At 46.5% G+C, this 20,278-nt stretch overlaps 1 protein-coding gene across 4 annotated transcripts in view; it reads left to right on the top strand.

The window, feature by feature from the left end:
• The first annotated feature begins 310 nt into the window (after window positions 1-310).
• Window positions 311-20,278, top strand: part of ZMIZ2 (zinc finger MIZ-type containing 2) — a 113,979-nt gene continuing 94,011 nt past the window's right edge. Inside the window, exons 1-3 of one of the 4 annotated variants that reach the window (XM_044437656.1) lie at window positions 311-491; window positions 5,578-5,644; window positions 7,153-7,393. The gene's annotated coding sequence lies outside the window, so the exon portion shown is untranslated. Of the gene's footprint in view, window positions 492-5,577; window positions 5,645-6,485; window positions 6,618-6,913; window positions 7,394-20,278 lie in introns of those variants that run through there. The other 3 variants (XM_044437658.1, XM_044437660.1, XM_044437657.1) reach the window with 3 other exon arrangements.

Genomic DNA, 20,278 nt, shown 5'->3' on the forward strand with positions numbered 1-20,278 from the left:
CGGAATGGTTAGAGCAGCCTTCCCTAAGCTGCTGTTTGGAGGGCAACTTCCAGAATTCCTGACCACTGGCCATGCTGACCCGGGCTGCTGACCACCATCTAGAGAGCACCAGGTTGGAGAAGGCTGGGTTAGAGTATCAGATCAGGATTTGCAGTTGTGGGTTTAAATACGTAGTCAGCCATGAAGTTCACCCATGGCTGGTCTTCCTCTGTTAAGCCTGCCTAGAATACAAAGTGCAATGAACTCGTTCAGCTCAGTGGGGGGAGCTATTCCGGCTAACTTGTCTTTCCTCGCAGAGCCCCGCCGGAGCAGAGGTGAAAATGCCGCGCTGCCTCATTCCGCTCAGCATTGGCCAGCAGGCAGTGAAGCGCTGCCGTGTCGCCTGCCTCCAGCCTCCGCCCGTTTCTGTGGTGTGCTCCTGGTTAGCCTCCCTGAACACGTCCCTGAGGGCCTGCAGAAACGCTGAAGGGGTGCTCTGTTTCCCCGCAAAGGTGAGGCCCCCAAGGCAGGTCCTGACAGCAGATGAATCAATCAGGCCACCTGGCTGTGCTCTGCTGGCTGTGCCTAGGGGCACATTTGAAACAGGAGGCAGCACAGGTTGGTGACGCCCCGCAGGTCCTTGTGTCCCCAGAGAAGCAGGCCAGCAGGGAAGGTGCGGGGTCACAGGAGGGGTAGCTGCATTTTCGCCTGCTGCAGGGCCTGGATCTCATTGCTCTGTTGGTGCTCAGGGTGCAAGGCAGCCTCAGCAAACTGTCAGCATTCAGGGTGTGGGTGGTGGACTAGCAGACGGGGCATCATGGCCCAAGCAACCGGGGCTGGTCCAGAAGCAGAGTCAGAAATAGCCCTAAGGTCAGAGCTGGGAGCTGAAGCTCAAGGCAGAGGCCTTGTGGGAAGCAAACACAGTCAGACAAGCCAGGAAGGAGGAAGCCAAGATGACAAGCCAAGGGAAGCAGGTATCTTGAGGGCTGGAGCCAGATCACAGGCAGAGCTGCAGAAGCAAAGTCCACGAACTAGGAGCTCTTCAGCAACATAGGAAGCCTTTGTTGCCAAAGCAGCTTCTGAAGGGAAGTGCCAGTTCTTCTGAAGCTCGTCCCCCAGGGCTCCCAGGTGGAGCTCATGAGAGCTCTGCCAGCTGCAGTAGATTGGGGTAATCATCCTGCAACTACCAGGGTTGCTGTGCTGGACCTTGACCAGCAGAGGGAGCTCTGGAGCTGCCTTGGGTTCTGGCAACTTGTTTATTATATTTCTGTACTGCCCAGTAGCCTCTAAAACCAGGGTATGTTTTCCCCCTTTCTTTCTGCTTTGCTCTTTCCTAAAACCCTGCAATCCACTAACCAGAACCTGGTGCAAATGACAGACATTTTGAATTAAAGAATTCTGTGCCTAGGCATTTGCTAAACATCAGAAATTAACAGAACGCACGGTCCTTCTTTCACCCAAAGATTCATTCCTGGGACTCCAGGCTTTTTCTTCATGTCATCAATATAATGTCAGGCAGGGCGAGAAGTGGGCGGTCCACCCACCCGTGCTTGCACATTTAGCTTCTGCCTACCGCTGTTTGAAAATGACTCAGGAAAATACACTCAGTTCTTTTCTGGATAGCCCAAATGTGTTTTGTTCCAGTGGGTGGTGTATTCCCCCTCTCCATCGTGTCTTGGGAGACTAAATTCTCATGCTCTCCTACAAGGTTCATGGGTAACCTCACCTCGTTCTCAGTTTAGTTTCTTCACATCAAAGGAAAGGTGGGAGATGAATTTAGCCTACTGGTTATTTATCAAGAACTTTAGGAACGCCCCAGTCAAAACAGCTGCCCTCTGAAGCAGTCTCTCCCAGCCTGCTGTGAAAATTGCACTGGGATGGAACATTTTGGACAGTCCCATTTTTAGGCAGCCTGGCGTTCTGGGACTTTTTTGCTGTCTAAACTCTCATAGAATTGTATCCCCAACATGGACCACTTCACTCTCTTCAAAAATGTTGCAAGCCAGCCAGCCCCACTGCCTCTGGGGATCCTCCGTCTCATTTTACCCCAAATACCCGCCCCAAAGTCCTTTTCCTGCCTCTAGACCCCAAGGAGGGTACCCCTTATGATTAGGAACTGGCTGGCTGTGCTTCTGATTGTCTGACAGGGAAGACTGCTTCTACCTTAGAAGCTATTTGGCTTTAAAAATGGGACTGCAATGAAAGAGATACTGAACCAGACCATGGGGAGATGAAAGTACTCCACCAGAAGCAATGCTGGGACCATAAACGATTCAGGGGCAAGGTCCAGAGAACACAAACCTGCATCTATTTTGCAGGTGCAGATCCATATCGATTCCAATTTAAATGTACTCCAATGTATTTAAATTTCACACAAGTGGAAGTCAGTCAATTCATTTCTCATTGAAACCCCCTGAAATAAAATACATTCTTTAATCCATTTGTACTCCTCCCCAGATCACCTCACATTCTCTTCAATTACAATTAATTGGCAATCTGTCTCTTCCACAACATGTCTCTTCTTTCCAACTGGATAAATTGATACCAATATCATTTCCCCCCAAGCTTGCTTGGAGGAGGGTGGTTTTGGGAAGAGGGGGGACTGCGCATCTTCTAGAAAATCCACCTTTGGTACAGCAATTAGGCTAAGAAAGAAATATTCCATAAATCCTGGCATAAATGGACCACTGTGGCCCTGAAGAAAATATATGATTTAGATACTATCTCCACAAGTGGGGTGAATGTATGAACTCAAACCTAGGGATGCAGGTAGAGTAAAAGGAACTTTATTTTACAGCAATGAAGAGCCGCGCTATGTTACACCTGGCACCACTCATTTGTTGACTAGGATCCAAATCCCTCTCCTCTGGGGAGCTGTTCCGGTTTGGAGTATCTTCACGTCTGCCCGTTATTCTGTGTGCCAATCAGTTGGATTTTATATGACCGTAGGGTCAGTCACTTTTACCAAGAGGGGCAGAAATAGAACACAGAGGTCACGTCAAGCCTATTTTCACACACATGAACAACAAAAGCCTTAAAAGCCTTCCCTGTAAGCTTGTTGGCAGTAACTGTAAAAGCAGCTTGATCAAATTGCATAAGGATCTTCAACCACAGGTAACGTTTCTTCAAGTTGAGCTCTAATGGACAATAATTTCAAAAAAACTTAATCTTTCCCTGGGACCAGCATACAAGCGATAACATCTTCCTGCCCCCGTTTTTACTGGGAGCATTGAAATGTCCTTCCAATGCATCCCTTCAGGGATCCCATCTTCTGGACACCCTGAGAGCTTATCAGCAATGTGGGGGGTCACCCCTGTCCCATCCAGGATCAAGGTGCTGGAATGATGTTCAAGCATCTTGTTTGGTTTGCATTTCCCTGAGAGCCTTGCTCTTCTCTGCCTGCCCCCCCCCCCCCGCCATGTACAAACTATAGTTTGCCTAGGGTTCCGACTCTGGCTTTAAAAGGGCTTAGATAAATTCACGGTGCAAAAGCCTATTAATAGCTGCGAGTTGTGACCTTGAGTATTAGGAACTGTATTCCTATGACCGCCACTCGCCGGGGACCGCGATGGGGAGGGTGCCACTGCGAGAGGGCATGCCTCGGGCAGCTGGCTGGCTGGCCCCGCTGTGAGCAGGACACCGAAAGAAGCAGACCTGTGCTGTGATCCAGCGCAGCTCGTCTTATAAATGCTGGTTATGTTCAAATACATTGCACTGCAAGGGCAGTGCTAAAAGATGTCAAGTCTACCTTGACATAAACGATTCCCCACCACTGCCACCTATAGTTCCCATAAATAATGCAATTATTTCAAACGGCAAGAAATGTCTATCTGCATGAAATGGCCATGGGAAAATATTGTTGACAGTTATTAACCATTTAAAGTGCAAAGCAATTTAAAGTACTAGCAATTTCTCCCGGTAGCTAATACAGGTTATTTTTCCTCAGGCTGGTATAGTCAGATCACGCAATTTGATTTTTGTTTGTGTATGTGTATGACAAGGAGGGAGCTGCTGTTGTTTTTATCTCTATTGTACTTTGAAAACTGTATGCTGCTGGTTTTATACTGTAGTTTTAAACTTTTAAATGTTACATTTATTATGCTGCATTTTATGGTTTTGAGTGTTGTGGAACGGCAGGGAGCTTCAGCTAGCTGGCAGTGTAGAAATGCATTGTGGTGATTCTGATTAGGTAGCATTTATTCAACCAGAGTCGCCAGTAAGTGCGGAGCACACTTCCCAAACTGGTGCTTTCCAGGTGTGTTGGACCACAACTTTCTTCATTCCTAGGCCGCATGGTATGCTTACTCTGGGTGATGGGAGCTGTAGCCAACTTCTCAAGAAAATACTGCTTTGGGAGGGGGGAACCCTCATCATGGCATAATAAACCCTTTATCATCCATTTGATTTGGGAAACTGAGGCGCCTCAGGGTTCAAGCCTGAAAACATCCGTGAAATTTACTATATTTACACATGTCCTTTGTTTTCAGAATTGTTGCTATTGTTACTTTTATGTCTATACCACCCAGTCAGGTGAAGCTCTCTGGATGATTTGCAACAGCTCGGGTTGCAATCAAAAAGCCATGCTGTTTCTGGGAGACTCCACATCCCATGCTCTTCCCCCGTTTTCTGTCCCCCACCAAAAGCCACGGAACCTGCCTAGTCCTCCTTGGAGGTCCTGGGACCTGTAGTGCATGCCAGTCTGGAAGGCGCTGGGTTGGGGAAGGCGCCTTCCAGGGGGAGTCACGTCGCCGCCGGATGGGATGGGACAGGGGTGACCCCCACATTGCACGGCCCATTCTTGCACGGCGTCTTCCTGCCCACTTTCGCCCCCCCCCTTGCCCTTCTGCAAACTTTGATGCTCTCCCAGACCTGCCGGACACTTTTCTCATGTCCTGGCTACGTGAGGATCTACTCCTGGAGAATGTGTTTGCTATTAGTGTGTTTGATTTCCCATAGTGAAACCGATGCCCTTCAAGTTTTGTGAGTAGTTTGCTCGCCGGCTGCTTGTAGTCTTACAACCAACAGTGTATACAAGGCCAATCCATTCCCTTGGTTGCCATCAGTGCCAGGTTCAACGTGGTCAACAGAAAATGGGAATTATAGCAAAAACATCGGGAAGGCGCCAGTTGAGGAAAGGTTCTTTGTATATGATGGGAACTATAGCAAAAGAACCCTTTGGATCAGCAGAGAGGGATCGAGGGATGTGCCCGCCTTGGTGGTTCTCTATAAAAATTATGTGTATTTTATCCCCCCCTTCCCCCATTCCAGAACTCGGCATATTATTCCCGGGTGGTCTCCCCTTCAAGGACTGACCAGACCAAACCGGCTTGGTGTCAGCCAGGCAGCTGCTTCACTCGCCTTCAGTCCCACGGCCTGAGAAAGGACGAGTTCACGCAGATTTAAATTGCCACCCTCCACACATAAAGGACCCTTAGGCTTGTCATTATCTCAGCTTAGCCCAGCGCATGGCCCTAAATTGAGGATCTAGTGGGGGATGCCGTTTGCTGGCAGAAGGGCGGGATAAAGCGCAATTTTTAGTGCTTCATGCATCGTCTCCTACAGTAATTGGTGTTGTTTATGTTCCATTTTTCCTCTAAGGAGTAGGAGTCGAAGGAGGCAAGCATGGCTCTTCATTTCCGTTTCATCAGCACAGCACCTCCGCCAGGTAAGTGAGACTGAGAGATTTGACTGGGACAGAGCCCGAGCCCGCCCCCCACCCCGTGGCTGGGTGGGGAATTGAACCTGGGCATCCTCAACCCCCGTCTGACCCGTGAGCCCAGGACTGGGGGGCTGTGGCTGCCCCCGCTCCTCGCCGCCGCCGCCGCCACCCCCCCCCCCAGCAGTCCCTGACCATCAGCAATGTTGCTGAGATCTAGAACGCAGCAAGAACCAGAAAATCACAGGTGCGTCTCCTCCTCTTCCAGCCCTGCCGCCCGGCAAACCGAATCTTCGCAGGAACCCTGCAGAGTAGGCCACCGAGCTACTTGGGGGGGCGGCTAAGGGGGCCCCGCCTCGCTCACGGAGGTCCCCGTCGGCGCTGCCCTTGTTCCGCCCGGGCTGCGGCGGCCGCAGGAGCGCCCAGGCTTGCCCTCGCCCTCGCCCTCGCGGCGGCGGCTCCCTGGGCGAGCGCCGCCTGGGCTCATCGGCGGGGCGACGAAGAGCCGGTGGCAGCAGCGCCCGCTGGTTGTGCTCAAACCAAGCCCCGGGCAACCGCCATGCGTGGCCCATACCCACCTTCCTGCTTGGGCGAGGAAGGAAAAGAGGAGTCGGGCTCCTCGCCTTTCCTCGCAACGAAGCGCTTTCCCGACCGCGATGGACTACAGCCCCCATCATCTCCGGGCGGAGGTCCTGGGACCTGTAGTGCATGCCAGTCCGGAAGGCGCTGGGCTGGGGAAGGCGCCTTCCAGGGGGAGTCACGTCGCCGCCGTGCAATACTGGGCCGGGCCCATCTGTTGCAATCGCAGCGAGGCCCCGCGAGGGCTGGAGGGGGCGCTGTTGTTGGGTTGCGCTCTTCTCGCAACTGTGTCGAGGTCGGGCTGGCTCCGTGGGGCTGAAGGGGAGCGCTCCAGGACTGCCGCTTTCGCCTGCGCATCGCCGGGAACCGAAGATGGAGGCAGAGCGAGACGGGGGCGTCCAAGGTGCTTCATCGTCGGCCTCCCCTTCTGTCTGACTGCCCCCTTTCACCCCGATCCCGGGAAGCTTCGCCCCGGCAAACCCGCCCAGCGACAAGCGCAGATCCCCCGGTCTCTCCCCATCCTACGCAGCCGCGCGCGCCCAACAGAGCGCCTTTCTCTTCCTCGCTCCCCCACGGCCTTCCTCTTCCTCTTCCTCCCGCTCCTGCCGAGCCGGAGATAGGAGCTCCATTGCTCTAGTCTAAGAGTCGGGAGCGGAGGGGGAGGAGGGCGCGAGGGCGATGAATATTGATGAGGCTGCCGGGCTCTATTGTGCAACTGGAGCTGCGAGGGGAAAGCAGAATGGAGGTGGGGAGCCGCGATGCGCTCGTAGCGTTGTGGTTTCGGCGGCGGCAGCAGTAGTAGTAGCAGCAGCAGCAGCAGCAGCAGCAGCAGCAGGAGCGAGCGAGCGAGCGAGCCGCCGCCTGCACAGGGGGCTTTGTTAGTTGCACCAATCGCCGTCCGCTCAGTCCCCTCTCTCTCCTCCTTCCACCGCACCCAGGCAGGCGGCCACGATGGAGCAAGGGCAGCGAGATCTCTGAGAGAGAAAGAGACGGGGGAAAGCGAAAAGGGAGAACGGCTCGCCGGAGCCTTCCTCCTGCTGCTCTCCGCTCCGGGCAGAGAGGCGCCGAGTCCCCGCGAAGCAAGAGGAGAAGCGCAGGGCCATTTTTCCTCGCCGCTTTTTTTCTCTGAACGTGGCTCGGCTCTGGCTGCCGGGCAGGCACCTCCGCAGCGCCTCGCAGGTTGGTGGTGGGTGAAGGATCCGGGGGCAGAGGAGGAAGGGGTGCGGGAGGAAGGGCTGGAGGGAGATCGGGTGGGGACACCTGGAGGGGCCGGCAGAGGAGGAGAGCCGTGAGTGTGTGTTTGTGTGTGTTAACCCCCCTCGCTGTCTTTCTAAGCTGTGTTCTCCAGTGTTTTGCAGCGCCAGCTTTGCTGGGCACTCCTGGCTCTCGCTCGCTCTCGCTCTCTCTCTGTCTCTCTCCTGTGTGTATGTTTTGTCCATTCTGTCGACTGAGAGGGTCTTGTGGTCGCTGAGACCGGAGCGAGAGAGAATTGTACAATTCTGGGGGTATCCACCCACCCCCACTAGGCTGCCATGTTTTATTGTTCCTTCTGAAAGGTGTCATTTTTATTTTTTGGTTATTAGCTCGGTCTTCTGGGGTGGAAGGTGCGCTCGAGTAGGGGGCGAGTCTCTATGGCAACAGAAACTGATACCACGGGGAGACCTGGGCACAGCTGGGCATGGCAGGCTCTTGCCCTGAGGGAGGTGGCACCTGGGGGCTCTTGGCGGAGAGCACCTGCTGCCATGGCCAGCTGTCAGCCCTTGCGGACGCTGGAGGTTCGGCTGGAGTCCCCCGTGCGCTCCCCTCCCCGGGAGAGATGCCGTTCGTGGGGCTCGGGACGAGGTGGCCTGCGATGTGCCTGTGTGTTTGTTTTCCAAGCAGGAATGTTGGATTAGCACTTGGAAAGAACCCCCCCCCTTTTTTTTTTCTGTGCTCTTCAGAGAAGTTAATTGTGGAACGGAGGCCACTTCGGTCCTCGAGCTCTAGTGCCTTTCGAAAGACACCTGGTAGTTCAGTCTTACCCTGCCTGTGTGTTGGACTACAGCTCCCACCATCTCCAGCCAGCATGCTGGGATGTAGTGGGAGTTGTAGTCAGCACATCTCAGGAGTGTTCTGTTGGATGGGTTGGGAAAGTCAGGTGTTATGAAATGGAGTGCAGAGTAAGGCTTCATCAGTTCTCAACAGCTGAATGATCTTAGCTGTGGAAAAGTCAGGATGTAAGGTAGCAGTCATTGTGGTGGGTGAAAGGCTGAGCTTGAGTGTGTTTGTGTGGGGGGGGCGGTGTTCATGCACAACACTTCTCTGTATGTGTGGCCTCCTTTAGTTCCCCACATCTTCAGAATTCCCAAGCATGAGTTCAGACGGAATATTTGTATGGAAGATGCAGTCAGGGCAGTGCCTGAAATAAATCTGTTAATCTGTACTATTCTGATATTCATGCAGTTCCCATCTAGTCTTGCAAGCTGGGTGGTATTTTGATATCCCGTTAAACAACAAAAGAGTCCCTGTTCTGCACTGGATTTCAGTCCAGGGGTGGGATCGCGCCTTTCTCTTGTTTTGGTACTGTTTGTGGTCTGCTGCTTTGGAAGGACAGGTCTGCAGCCAGTGTCTGCTGTCTTCCGCCGCCTTTCTTGCATTCTGGTATTTTTAATTTATTTTATTGGTCTGGTGCCTGAACGGAGGTGGGGAAGACCATGTCTTCTTTCTGTTGCCAGCTGTTCAACTCTTCTTGTCCTTTCCACTTTTGTGGGCATTGCTAGTGTGTCGTGGACTAGAGTGTCCTAAAATTACTTGAAACTGGGAATTGTTGTATAATAATGCAGCTTATAAGTAGGAATGGTCAGGCAGGCATTCTCCCAGGCTGTCAAAACATGAGGGGCTGACTTGCCTGTCTTTATTTTATCTATATAATAGCTATTAGTGAAAGCCCCAGAGTATGATGAGTGAAAAAAAATTGTGGTGGAGATGGCTGGCATGTGGAGTTTTTTGTTTGTTTGTTTACTTTTTGTTAAAGGCAATGAAAACAATACTTAAACAAATGAAACCAAATCAGTGAAACAAGAACAAGATAAAACTGCAGCAATACCAAAGCAGAGAGGAGAGTTCAGCACATCCACATGCCTGCATCAAATGCTAATCTAAAAGCCAATGTTTTGATCTATGGAAGAAGTTGTCCAGTCTGGCCCATCCAACTCAGTATTGTATGGTAAGCATCCTGGCTCTTTCTAGGTGTTTTGGGATACAGTTCCTGTAATCCCTGTTGGCTGGAAATGATGAGAGTTGTACTCCAACAACTTTGGAGAGGGTTACCAGGTTGGCCTACATGGATGGCAGCTTTTCACTGTTTCAGGCGGGCTTTTCCCAGTCCTGTCTGGAGATGCCAGATACTGATCCGGGACCTTTTGGCCCTTCCCTGGAGCACAAGACAAAATCAAGGTAAAGAATTCCACCAATCTGTGTGCCACTTCCGAAAAGGCTCTGTCTTGCTTGTTCGTTGGTCTCAGCAAAAATGGGAGTGGGTTACAGTGTAGAGCACATTGCCAAGGGGATGTGATAATGCCCTTTTTCACCAAGTCCCCTTGGAAGGAGGGAAAGTGTGTAATAGGAATAAGTTCCTTGAAAGTATGAACATACAAGCAGTCAAACTTCATGAAAGTTTAAATGAACAGGGATCTCACAGAGCAGAGCGCACGCAACAGAAGTTTGGCTGGTTTGGTTGGTCCTGCAGAGCTTGTCTTGCCTGGTTTTTGTCCTCTTTTAGGGTGTATTGTTTTCTCTTCCCTGTTGCTGCATGTGTAGGTTTATGGCAGGCAGTGCTAATATTTAGTCACCTGCCTGTGGATTAATGTCAGAAGAGGCTGGAAACATGTGATTTGCCTGCCCTTCCCTTAGAGTGCAATCCGTGCACATCTTTAGACATTGAAGGTCTAAAAACCCCAACATTCCCAAGCCAACACTGGTGGTTGAGGAATCCTGGGAGTTTCAGGACTTTTTCTGTCTAAATGTACTTAGGATTCTGCCTTTAATCGCCATTTTACTGTGCTAGTTAGCAACTCTTGAGGAAGGGGGCTGTTGTCTATGGGTAGTCCTTGTAGACTGGATCCTAGCTTTGCATTTGAGTCAGTGGTCCAACACAATGGATTTAATCAATGCTACCACGATCTCTTGCTACTTAATACTCCATGAATGCAGTTGCAGTGAGCTACTTTCATTGACAAGTAGTATTTGTGGGATGATGCGACATGAGAGTTCTTTCTTGTGGCACTTGATCTGTGGTGGCAGCTTTGCACTTGTGAATAAACCACTTGATGTTCCAGCAAGTGGACGTGGTGGCCAACAGGTAGAAATAACAGGGAAGCACATTTTGACTCGGTATGAGGAGAGGCTGCCTAGTGGTGAGAGCTGTTCAGCACCGGGCAGGCTGCCTCAGGTTCTCCTTTCACCAGAGGCAGTAAAGAAACAGAGCAACTCAGAAGGGGCCTCCCAGGCCATCTAGTCTGACCCCCGGCTCCAGCTGGCTCTGCTCACGACATGCCTGCCATGTGCATGTCCAGCCTATCTTTGAGCACCCCTTTGAAAGAAGAGGATAGGTAGCATCTGCCAGAAATGCTGTCTCTGTATCCTGTGGTGCCAGGTGATTTCCAAGATTCCTGCAACTCTGTCGTTGTATGATTCTAATTCTGTTCTAAGTGTGGGCTGAAATCGTTTGGAACAAGCGTCAGCCGTTTTCTACAGCAGTAGCATAGATCGCCTGGTAGTAAGCTTTAGATCTGCTTTGCTTTTTCTTGGTCTCCACCAAATGTTTTGGACATCAGTTGCTATCAGCTTCAGCCAGCAAGGCCAATGGTCAAGAACGGCTGGAATTTTACCCCAGAACATCTGCAGGGCATCACAATTTGAAGCAAGTTGCAACCGACTTTTAGGATTGGCAACAGCAAGTAAGAATCTACAAGGGTTACCAGCATTTGGTACAACTAAGGAGGAAAGCACAGCGTATCGAAACTAGAGTTATGTTCTGGGAGGAACACTTAAGGTCTTAGAAACTGTGGTAGGCTCTCAGAAAGTAAATTTGTTGATTTTAGAATTATTACAGAATTAAATCTAGCATGTGTTAGTTCTGTAATGACTTACAGATGTAGCATTAATTTCCTGGGTTTGGATAAATGAGGTTGCCATTGTACCACCTGCAAACCATCCACAACCAAATTCCCCACACATGGTATAACCAAAGCATCAGGGTTCCAAGGCCATCAGTGCTAAGGCCGAATACACGATCAACTAATATTACCAGTAAAGGAATTACACAGGTGGAAATGATTCTATTTTTCCTTTGAATGCCTTCAGAAATGTAAATCCGGGAAGTTTTATGCTTTTGATATGCACTGATTAAGAGTACCACTATTAACATGTCCTAGTTGATTCAAGAATGCACGGTTCATGCACATTTTTTAAAATAGAGGTTCATATTGAGGAGGTGGAATGACAGTTTGCTTGTATACAATATTTATACACTTTGACCGAAAAGTTAATGTTTTATAGCAACTTTAAGAACAAGTAAAAAGTAGCAGTTCAAAATAAAAACAATGCAAACAAACTTGTAAAATCCCCTCCGTGAAAATCTGCAGTGATCCCAAAATGCCTGTGAAATCTGTCTACAAAATGAGGCCAAGGCCAGTTGCTGTGCTGGCTGGGGATGATGGAGGCTGCAGTCCAATATATCTAGAGGTTGGAGTAGGCTAGGTTGAGAATTAGTTTCCTGGCTCATCATAAACTGCCAGTCTAACCTACCTCACAGTGGGAGTGCTGTTTACCATCTGGATGGAAGGTGGGATAAAAATATATCAGTAATGATGACTATCTTACAGAGGTAGGGAGGGAAAGATGGAGCCCGGAACAGATCCTCATATCAAGGTGTTAACTCTTTGATGGTTGTCATTATATAGGAGAAGTTGTTCCTTGAGATGCCTGCAATCCCCAGTGCGGCAGTCAGAGTAGGATGGGCAGCTTCAGGGGGTCATTTTCAAACCCCCAGGGTGTCCTCAGTGCACATCGCCAAAGCAGCAAAACAATCGCTGCTTTGTTGCTGAGATTAAATGCAAAGTGCTCATTTCTTTGCTGCTGCTTTCAGGCAACTTCAGCGGGGCTGTCAGGGTTGCATTTAAGGTTGGGGGTGAACCGGAAGTGTTGCCCACTGCTGCTTTAGAATGTGTGTGGTGTGTTCTCCCCAAACCAGGCTAGATACAGATTTAGTCATGAGTAGAGCAGAAGTATTGGACTTAAATTCATCCAAATTGATTTCAGTGGGCCTGCTTTAAGTACAGCTAAAGTTACTACCTAAGCAATTAGACAGAAAAAAGTCCTACCAGAGATGCATTTTTGTTTCAGCTTGAACTGGATTATGCCCTAAGTCTGGTTCCAACCCTATATTTGTCTACATATAGGTATTATATGCTACATTTCTGTGTGTACATAATATGAAATGACCAGTCCGTAGTGATTCAGGAGGGGAGAAGAGGTAGATTGAAACCTGCTCTTAGATCTTTTGGGGATTTGCAGTAGGTGTCAAAATGTTCAGATTCCCATTTGTCAAAAAGCTGTAAACTCCAAATGACTGTTTTCCTCTTAAACTGGGATGTTGAAATAAAGCAATCTTGGGCAACAAATACTGGACTTTAATATAGAAGGAGTATGAGCTGAACTCAGCTCTAGTACTGGAAACATTCATAGGCTGCAGTTGTGCTCAAAATTGGGGTTCCACCAAAAAGCGATGAACTTTTTATTTGGTGCTTTAGGAAGCATTGTTGCATAGAATATGTGAAGGTGTGCGTGGTTTGTCCAAGATTTTTGCAACTCTGAATTAATGAATTTTAATTAAAAACTGAAAGATCATTATTACTACTACTACTAATAGTGTAAGTGTTGACTATTTGTATTATCTCTTTCACTTATTTGTGGTTAATTGTATCTGTGGCATATTAGTGGTATACATGTTGAAAAACAAGCATTAAAGCTGGTGTGTAGGTAGCCATAATGGAATATATTAAACAGTCTTGCTTTCTTGCTTTTTCTCCTCTTACTGTCTTAGGTAGGAATGCAGGAGTTCTCTATGATCTGGTGCTCTCTTAGAATTAAATGATTGACTTAAATGTTCTTCAGACATAGCTACTCAGAGCCAAAATTAAATAGTTTACTGATTAAGTTTACTGTTTTCAAGAGCAGCCCTATAGATTAAATTAGAGCTGGTTAAGCTGTATTCAAGAAATTGGCTAGAACATCAATTTCCTTATGGCTTTTGGAGAGACGTGAGCTTATTTAACCATTATGGTAAACCATGGTATATCTGGAAAGGAATCTGCTCCAGAAAGCCTTGGATTTATGCACTTCACTCTGTTTTCCTGAAAAGAGGAGTTTAGAAGGAGAAGCAGCTTGATAAACCACAATTTATTGTTTTGTTCAAATCAACAAACTGGAAGGCCTCAGCAGTTATAGGAGGCCTATATTAATGTATAAATAAATAAATAATCTTAGGCATGACTAGGAGGAATATTATAAGAAAGAAAGTAATAGGAGCTATATTTTACTTATTGGTATTGTGTTATACCTGCTTATCAACCTGATGACCTCAGGATGAGATCTACAATCTCCAGAAACTCCCAGCCACCCTATTCTGAAAGTCTTATGCCTGCAGAGGCACAAAATTGGGGAAGGCTGTGATGCAGAAACGAATTTTCTGTGTTTTATGCTGGTTATAAAAGCAGTATAACAATTCTTTAAGCAGAATAGTTATGGCATAAAGAATTTACACTATGGCTCTTCTGTTCCTTTTTCCCTTAACTAAGAGCACAATCCTAATGAGGTTAATTTGAAAATAATTATTTCTGAATTCAGTGATGCTTACTCTCTAGCGAGTGTGCTTGTTAAAACATGGTATCGGTTATGTCGCTTAGAATCCATGTGAGGTAAATGAAGAAGAGCCATGAAACAGTCATAATGGTAGCAACTTGGGAAGATGAATTTGCAAAACACAGGAGATTTTCAATTTGGATATACTTGAGTGGAATGGGGTGGTTGGTATTCGGCCCTCTGGAACAAAGCGTCTGCTTTAGACAGTGGAGGATTTACTGCTTTTTTCTTTTAGCTCTGAGCAGGGGTGTGGGTTGAATTTTGGGACACAAGCAGCTGCGGGGGGAAAAAAGTTTGAACCACCCCCTTTGCATGCACTGGCCTCACCTGGATCAGGCCAGCATACCCTTACTGTTGTTCCAATGCATTTATTTCCCCCGTTTTTTCCTCTTGAGAAGAACACAAGGCAGCTTTCATAGCTCCATTTCATTCTCACAACAACCCTGTAAGGTAGGTTAGGCTGAGAGTGCATGACTGGCCCAAAGTCACCCAGTGAGTTTTGTTAGTCGAATCGGGACTAGAATCCAGATCTTCCACATCTCACTCTGACACCCACCACCACACCACACCGGTTCTCACTTGCCCTGGAAAGCAGAAATGGTAAACTGCGCGCAATGTAATTGAGATAATACGTAGTGTGATCCTAAAGTGTATGCATTTAGCAAAACACTTGTGTGGTATGTTTCATGCTGCTTGCTTATTTAATTTATTTATTTGACACTTTTGTATGCCGTCCTTTATGCATGGCATCTCAGGACGGCTTACAGTCCTTAAAATCTAAATACAATGTAAACAACCATACATTTAAAAAATGAATTACTTTGTTACCTGTTCCGTGTTGTAGCCATGTTTTTCTTTTGCAATAGCAATGTATTCATCCGCTGGAGAGAGAAAACAATAACAGCAAACTTTATAGCTTGAACAACAGCAAAAGTACATGTGCTACTATTACCTTTGTATAGTAAATACAGTGGTTCCATTTGGACAAATAAGCTGGCATCTAAATGAACTCCCTGCACCCAAATGCAATAATTTTACTTTTCTTTGTACAAGCAGGAAAACTATGACTACCAGCATCCAAGCAAGCAAGACAATTGGAGTGTTGAATCTATTTCAACCGGAAAACAGAATTTTTGGAGAAGTTGGGGGTGTGTTCCAGTGGTGGACAGGGACAAGGGTAAAAGTGTTAGGACCCAAATACTAGTATATTTTAGCTTAAAACTCTTAAAGCCAGTAACTCTTTGGAGAGGCATTTCAACCCCTTAGAACGAGGAAAAAAATCCCACATAAAAGCCAGAAGCTCATCAAATGATCAGTGGTTGGGGTAAATTAGAGCCTCTGGGGACCCCAAGAAAGCCAGAATTACCTCTCCCCCCCCCCACGACTTTTTGGAGTAGTTCAAAATAATGACTTACTTCGTATCTTACTGAACTGGCGTAAAGCAGAGAATCAGACTATAGGATTGTCAATTGTCTAGAACAGAGAGCTTGTTTTCTGTGACTCAGATGGCTCATGGGTCTTCAGAAATAAACAAGTGATTTTGATCTGCAAGGTAATCAAAGTTTGGGGATCAAGCTGCTGTGCAGCAGCTAGTAAAAGAGTTGGCAACCCAGGATGATGTGTGCCATTACCTTAGTCTAAGGGTTAGACATTTGGTTCTTTTCTGGCACACCCATCGCAGCCATGATTAGATATTTTCTTGTGTTTGTGAGTGACTTAACACCTCTCAGCTGAAGTTATATTGATGGACAAATGTAAAATTCTGAAAATCAGCCATCTATGCCAGAAGCAGCTGCTGCTATTTGAAAATCAATTATGGCAAATGTCTTGAGCTTTACAGAATTATTCCAGTAATCCAGAAAGTTTGGCTTTTCATTCTGGCCAGTTTCATTTTTGCATCATGGGTGGCACCTGAAATACCTGATTGGTGAAGTATGTGCTTCTATGAGTGGTTGTGAAGGTGTTCTGTTTTCTCTAGTAATTCTGCTTCTTCCTTTTTTACCTGGAACTGCCTCCTGGAATATCCCCTGCAGTGCCAATTCGCTTACTACTTTCCAATCTATCAGTAATGTTTCCCCCACCAAGAATGGCAGAGCTGCAGATCACTACAGTGATTAAATTTAGCTTGTTTGCAAGCCAAATTTAACACTTTTGAAGTGGCCACAGGGTGTGAAAAAGTGCTCCATAGCTGCTATGGAGACCATTTGTATAACAACAAAAATCCAAAATAAAACTCAATTGGGAGATAAAAAGACTGCATGTTGCCCTCCCTGATTTCGCCTTTGGAACAGCTTTTTGATCCCAGTACTACTGAAACAAGGTTTAAGTGTGTTTTAAATACTTGTATCTTCCCTTGTCCCTTCTCTGTTTTATGCGTGGAATTTTATATTGTGACTTCAAACAGATACATGAAGAACCATACACATTGATGATATGTCACTAATAATGCATCATTGAATCTCTGTGGCAAGGATTCTGAAAGCATGACATCTCAGGAAGACTTTTCATTCCTGCACCACTTCCCATCTGGTTGGGGGGCCATGTAACAAAACTGTGCTGAAAGCCATTAAGTTCAATTTGCCACTGCTCTAATTTTTTAAGTATCCCAATCATTAAGATTACAGCATACTCCAGTTCCTCCTTATGCCCCCCAATGCATTTTAATAAGCTGCTTCTACTGTAGTCAGATGATGGTCGCCAGGTCCTTATGAAGAGATAGTGCTTTAGAAAGAGAAGAAAGTTACTGTACCAGCAGTCAGCCACTGTACACTTCCGAAGGAAACAATGATCTCAAATCCAATATGGCAAAGTAAATTAAAATCAGTATAATTAAAATAAAGTTACTACAGTGAAAACAGCCTGATAACTCCTAGACTGAGTACAGTAGACAAGATTCTCGGCTTATAAACAATATTGCTATTGTCTAGGTCTAGTTTTTGTTCCACGTATTTCTGGATGTGCTTTCAAGCAAGTGTAATAAACTTGTCACTTCTGAATGTGGCATATTTGTCCTAGTTAGATAACAAACACTGTCTCGTGCCTGGGTTTCTTTGTTTTCCTTGTCACAGGTGGCTGTAGAGGGAGGCCTCTTAACATGGGAAACATTTTACAATCCAATAGAAAAATGTGTCTGTACATTGAAGTTACTGGTCCCTGGAATGAGTTCCCATTGCAAGTGTGTTAGACCCTAATTTCAGGTCATTAGGAAAGCTCTGAAGAAGCACTCATTTTCTTTGGCACTCTCTCAGAGTTGTGCTTTGTTTCAATCGTTTCTACACTGCAATTATTTTGGTATTCTCTGGATTGAGCAAGATTTCTTAATTTTATTTGCATTGTTTTGTACTTGAAGGGACACTAGAGTATCCTTTAGTTTGATGAGTTGCCAAAAAAGGTTTTGCCATTATAAAACTCAAAAGTTCTACTGCTTATAAAAAGGACATGTGTTTAGCTAATAACACAGAGCACGGCATTCATGCGCTACCCAGCGAGGCCTGTAGTTGTGCGAATGTTAATGTGATCTGATATGCATTCTCACAAGCATGGCAAGTTAAATAGTTCTAGTTAAGTAGTACATATGTACTTCTTCCTGAACATGTGATTCAGCATGCCACATTTCTTTCAGATTTTGATGAGAACTTCTGAAACGTTTCTCAGGTTTTCTGAGGAATTGGGTCCTCATTAAAGTTCTCATCAGTGGTTCAAATGTTTTTTCTGTCCATGAAAAGCCTAGGGTAGCAACTGCTGGCAAAGTTATGTTGGACCCGCTTCAGTTTCACTCTGAAGCTCAAGTGCTGTCTATATTCCACTATTCTGAGAGGGATTTTAGAGTGCATGTTTGCATTCTGCCAATGTGGAAGGGGTATTAAGAAACTGTCAGCTAAGATACAAATAAGGCTGTCAGGGGCATCATGAGAAAGCAAGCTTAGCTGAAGAAGACAAGAAGGCTAGGAAAGCTAAGGGCAAAAGAAGAAGGGGGAAGCCAAATATGAGATGGATTGATTCTGTAGAGGAAACCACAGACTTGGATTCACAGTAACGGAACGGGACTGTCAAGGACAGAACGTTTTGAAGGGCGTTCATTCACAGATCTCTGGAAGTCAGAGACAAATTGATGACATGTAACAGTATTGAAGGCTGAAGGGATTCCTTCACCCTGATTGATCACTGATGATGAGCAGTTAAGGAGGAAAAGGACGTGTGGCTCTTCTGTGCAAGCTGAGGCCGAAGTAGACGTTTCTGTTCATTTGTTGCATTTGTTCATGTCTACAAAACTGCTCAGTTACTTTTTCAGTTTGTGTTCGTTGCTTCTGTATTTGCGTTTTTCAGAACGTTGTCGTTCCTTTTTGAAAAGGCTGAGAAATTCAATGACCAAACCCCCGGCTCTTCACGGTTATAGTGAAGGTGCTGTCATGATGGCTGAAGCTCCACAAAGCTGGGAAAGGGGAAGCTAAGTCTGATGCCTTAGCAAATAGTGATGATGAACAGTGTCACAAACGGTGCCTCCGCGCAAGTAACAAAGAGATGTGAGTCAACTCACAGGAGAAATCCTATCGCAAATAGACAAGACCAGGACAACCTGGGGTATGCAATTCACCTTGTCTGGATTTGGTCCAGGAAAAGTATGGATGCATGGAAAAGATGCAAGCAAACACAGTTTGTGATCATTGCATAGCCTTTGCTTCCAGTTTCCCAGCTTTGTGAAGTTAAGCCTACATGAGATAGTTTAACCCTGGTTTTAAATGGTAGACTTGTTCTAACAGAATTGTTTGGGGTTTAAAATATGTAAGCTGCCTTGAGGGAGCTGTATACTTAAAGACAGCCTAAAATATTTTAAAATCGTGCCGGGGGTGGGGGGCACCAGGGTCTACGGTGAAAACTTTTGTGTCAGATTAGGATTGCAGAGACTTGATATTAGGACTATCGGAATCCAGTCCCATAGGAAGCTGCCTGAAACAGACTGTGAGGCTTGTCTGATTGGCAATGGCCCTCTGTGGTTCCAGGCAGGATGTTTTCCTATCCCTTTCTGGAGATACCATACAGAATGTGGGACTTTCTGTACCCCAAACATGTTCTCTGCCATTAAGTCATGACCAGCTGGCAAACCATCAAGATTTAACCACAAGTCTCATTGGTAGACCTTTGGCTTCACTTGCTCTCCCTGATCTACCTTGCAGGGTTGTTTTGAAGACACAATGGTAACAAATTAATTTCTAGAAAGGGGGGGGGCTCTCTTGGTCTGTTGTGGCAAAAAAAACCCCAACCAGTCTGGAGGTCATCTGAAAGACTAACCAGACTCTTCAAAGAAATTTGTTTGTCTTTTGGATGCCTCCAAATTCTTTATAAATAAGCATTCCTTCAAGGTATCATGGCTTAATATACCTGTCTTGTCTGATTGTGACCTTAGTCTTTTTGCTCACCTACTGCAATTCTCCGCAGTAGGTAGCAGAGTGTAGGTGAGGGGAACAGAGTGTGAACTGCATTTGCTGCTTTAAAAAAATCGCCTCACTACCGTGATATTTAATTGACCTACTGATGTTTTACTTGAAGCTTTTCCCAACATGGAATGCAAGCTGGTACAACTGTCCTGTGACTGGATCTCTGCTGAAAGCACAGCTGCAGACAGCAGCAGCCGCCGAAAAGGTGGCTGCTCCATTTGCAGCTCGGCCTTGGAGGAATCTGACGACTTTAACTCGGAGTGTGTGTGTTGTGTGTGCGTGTGTGTTTAAATAATGAAGGGTTACACGGACACATACATGCACACCCCTTTCAACATAGACTTTTTAGGTGCGGTCTGATCCTTAATTATGTTAGAGATTGTGAGGACACATCCAAGAGGTGGTAATTATTGCAAATGAATTAGTCTGAAGAAATAATATTTATTTTATTTATTTATTTAGTAAAACATTTTCATGCCGCCCCATTCGCCGAAGCCTCGGGGCGGCTTACAACAGTGATAGGCTTACAACAGTAATAGTGAACCTGTGTATAGTACAGCATATAGCAACATTTTTGGCTGGTACAAACTTTTTTTGGGGGGTGGGGCATAGTAGCTGATAAAGCTGGAGTCTTGGTCCAGCACATTTGGAAGGCCAGGGTGGGTAAGGCAGCCTTAGTAGTCCTGTTTGCATTTAGCTTTTCATATATCTTGGGTTTGTTTGGAGA

Source organism: Varanus komodoensis, unplaced genomic scaffold (assembly GCF_004798865.1).
Source record: "Varanus komodoensis strain SLA01 unplaced genomic scaffold, ASM479886v1 scaffold30, whole genome shotgun sequence".
In the NCBI taxonomy this organism is placed as follows: domain Eukaryota; kingdom Metazoa; phylum Chordata; class Lepidosauria; order Squamata; family Varanidae; genus Varanus; species Varanus komodoensis.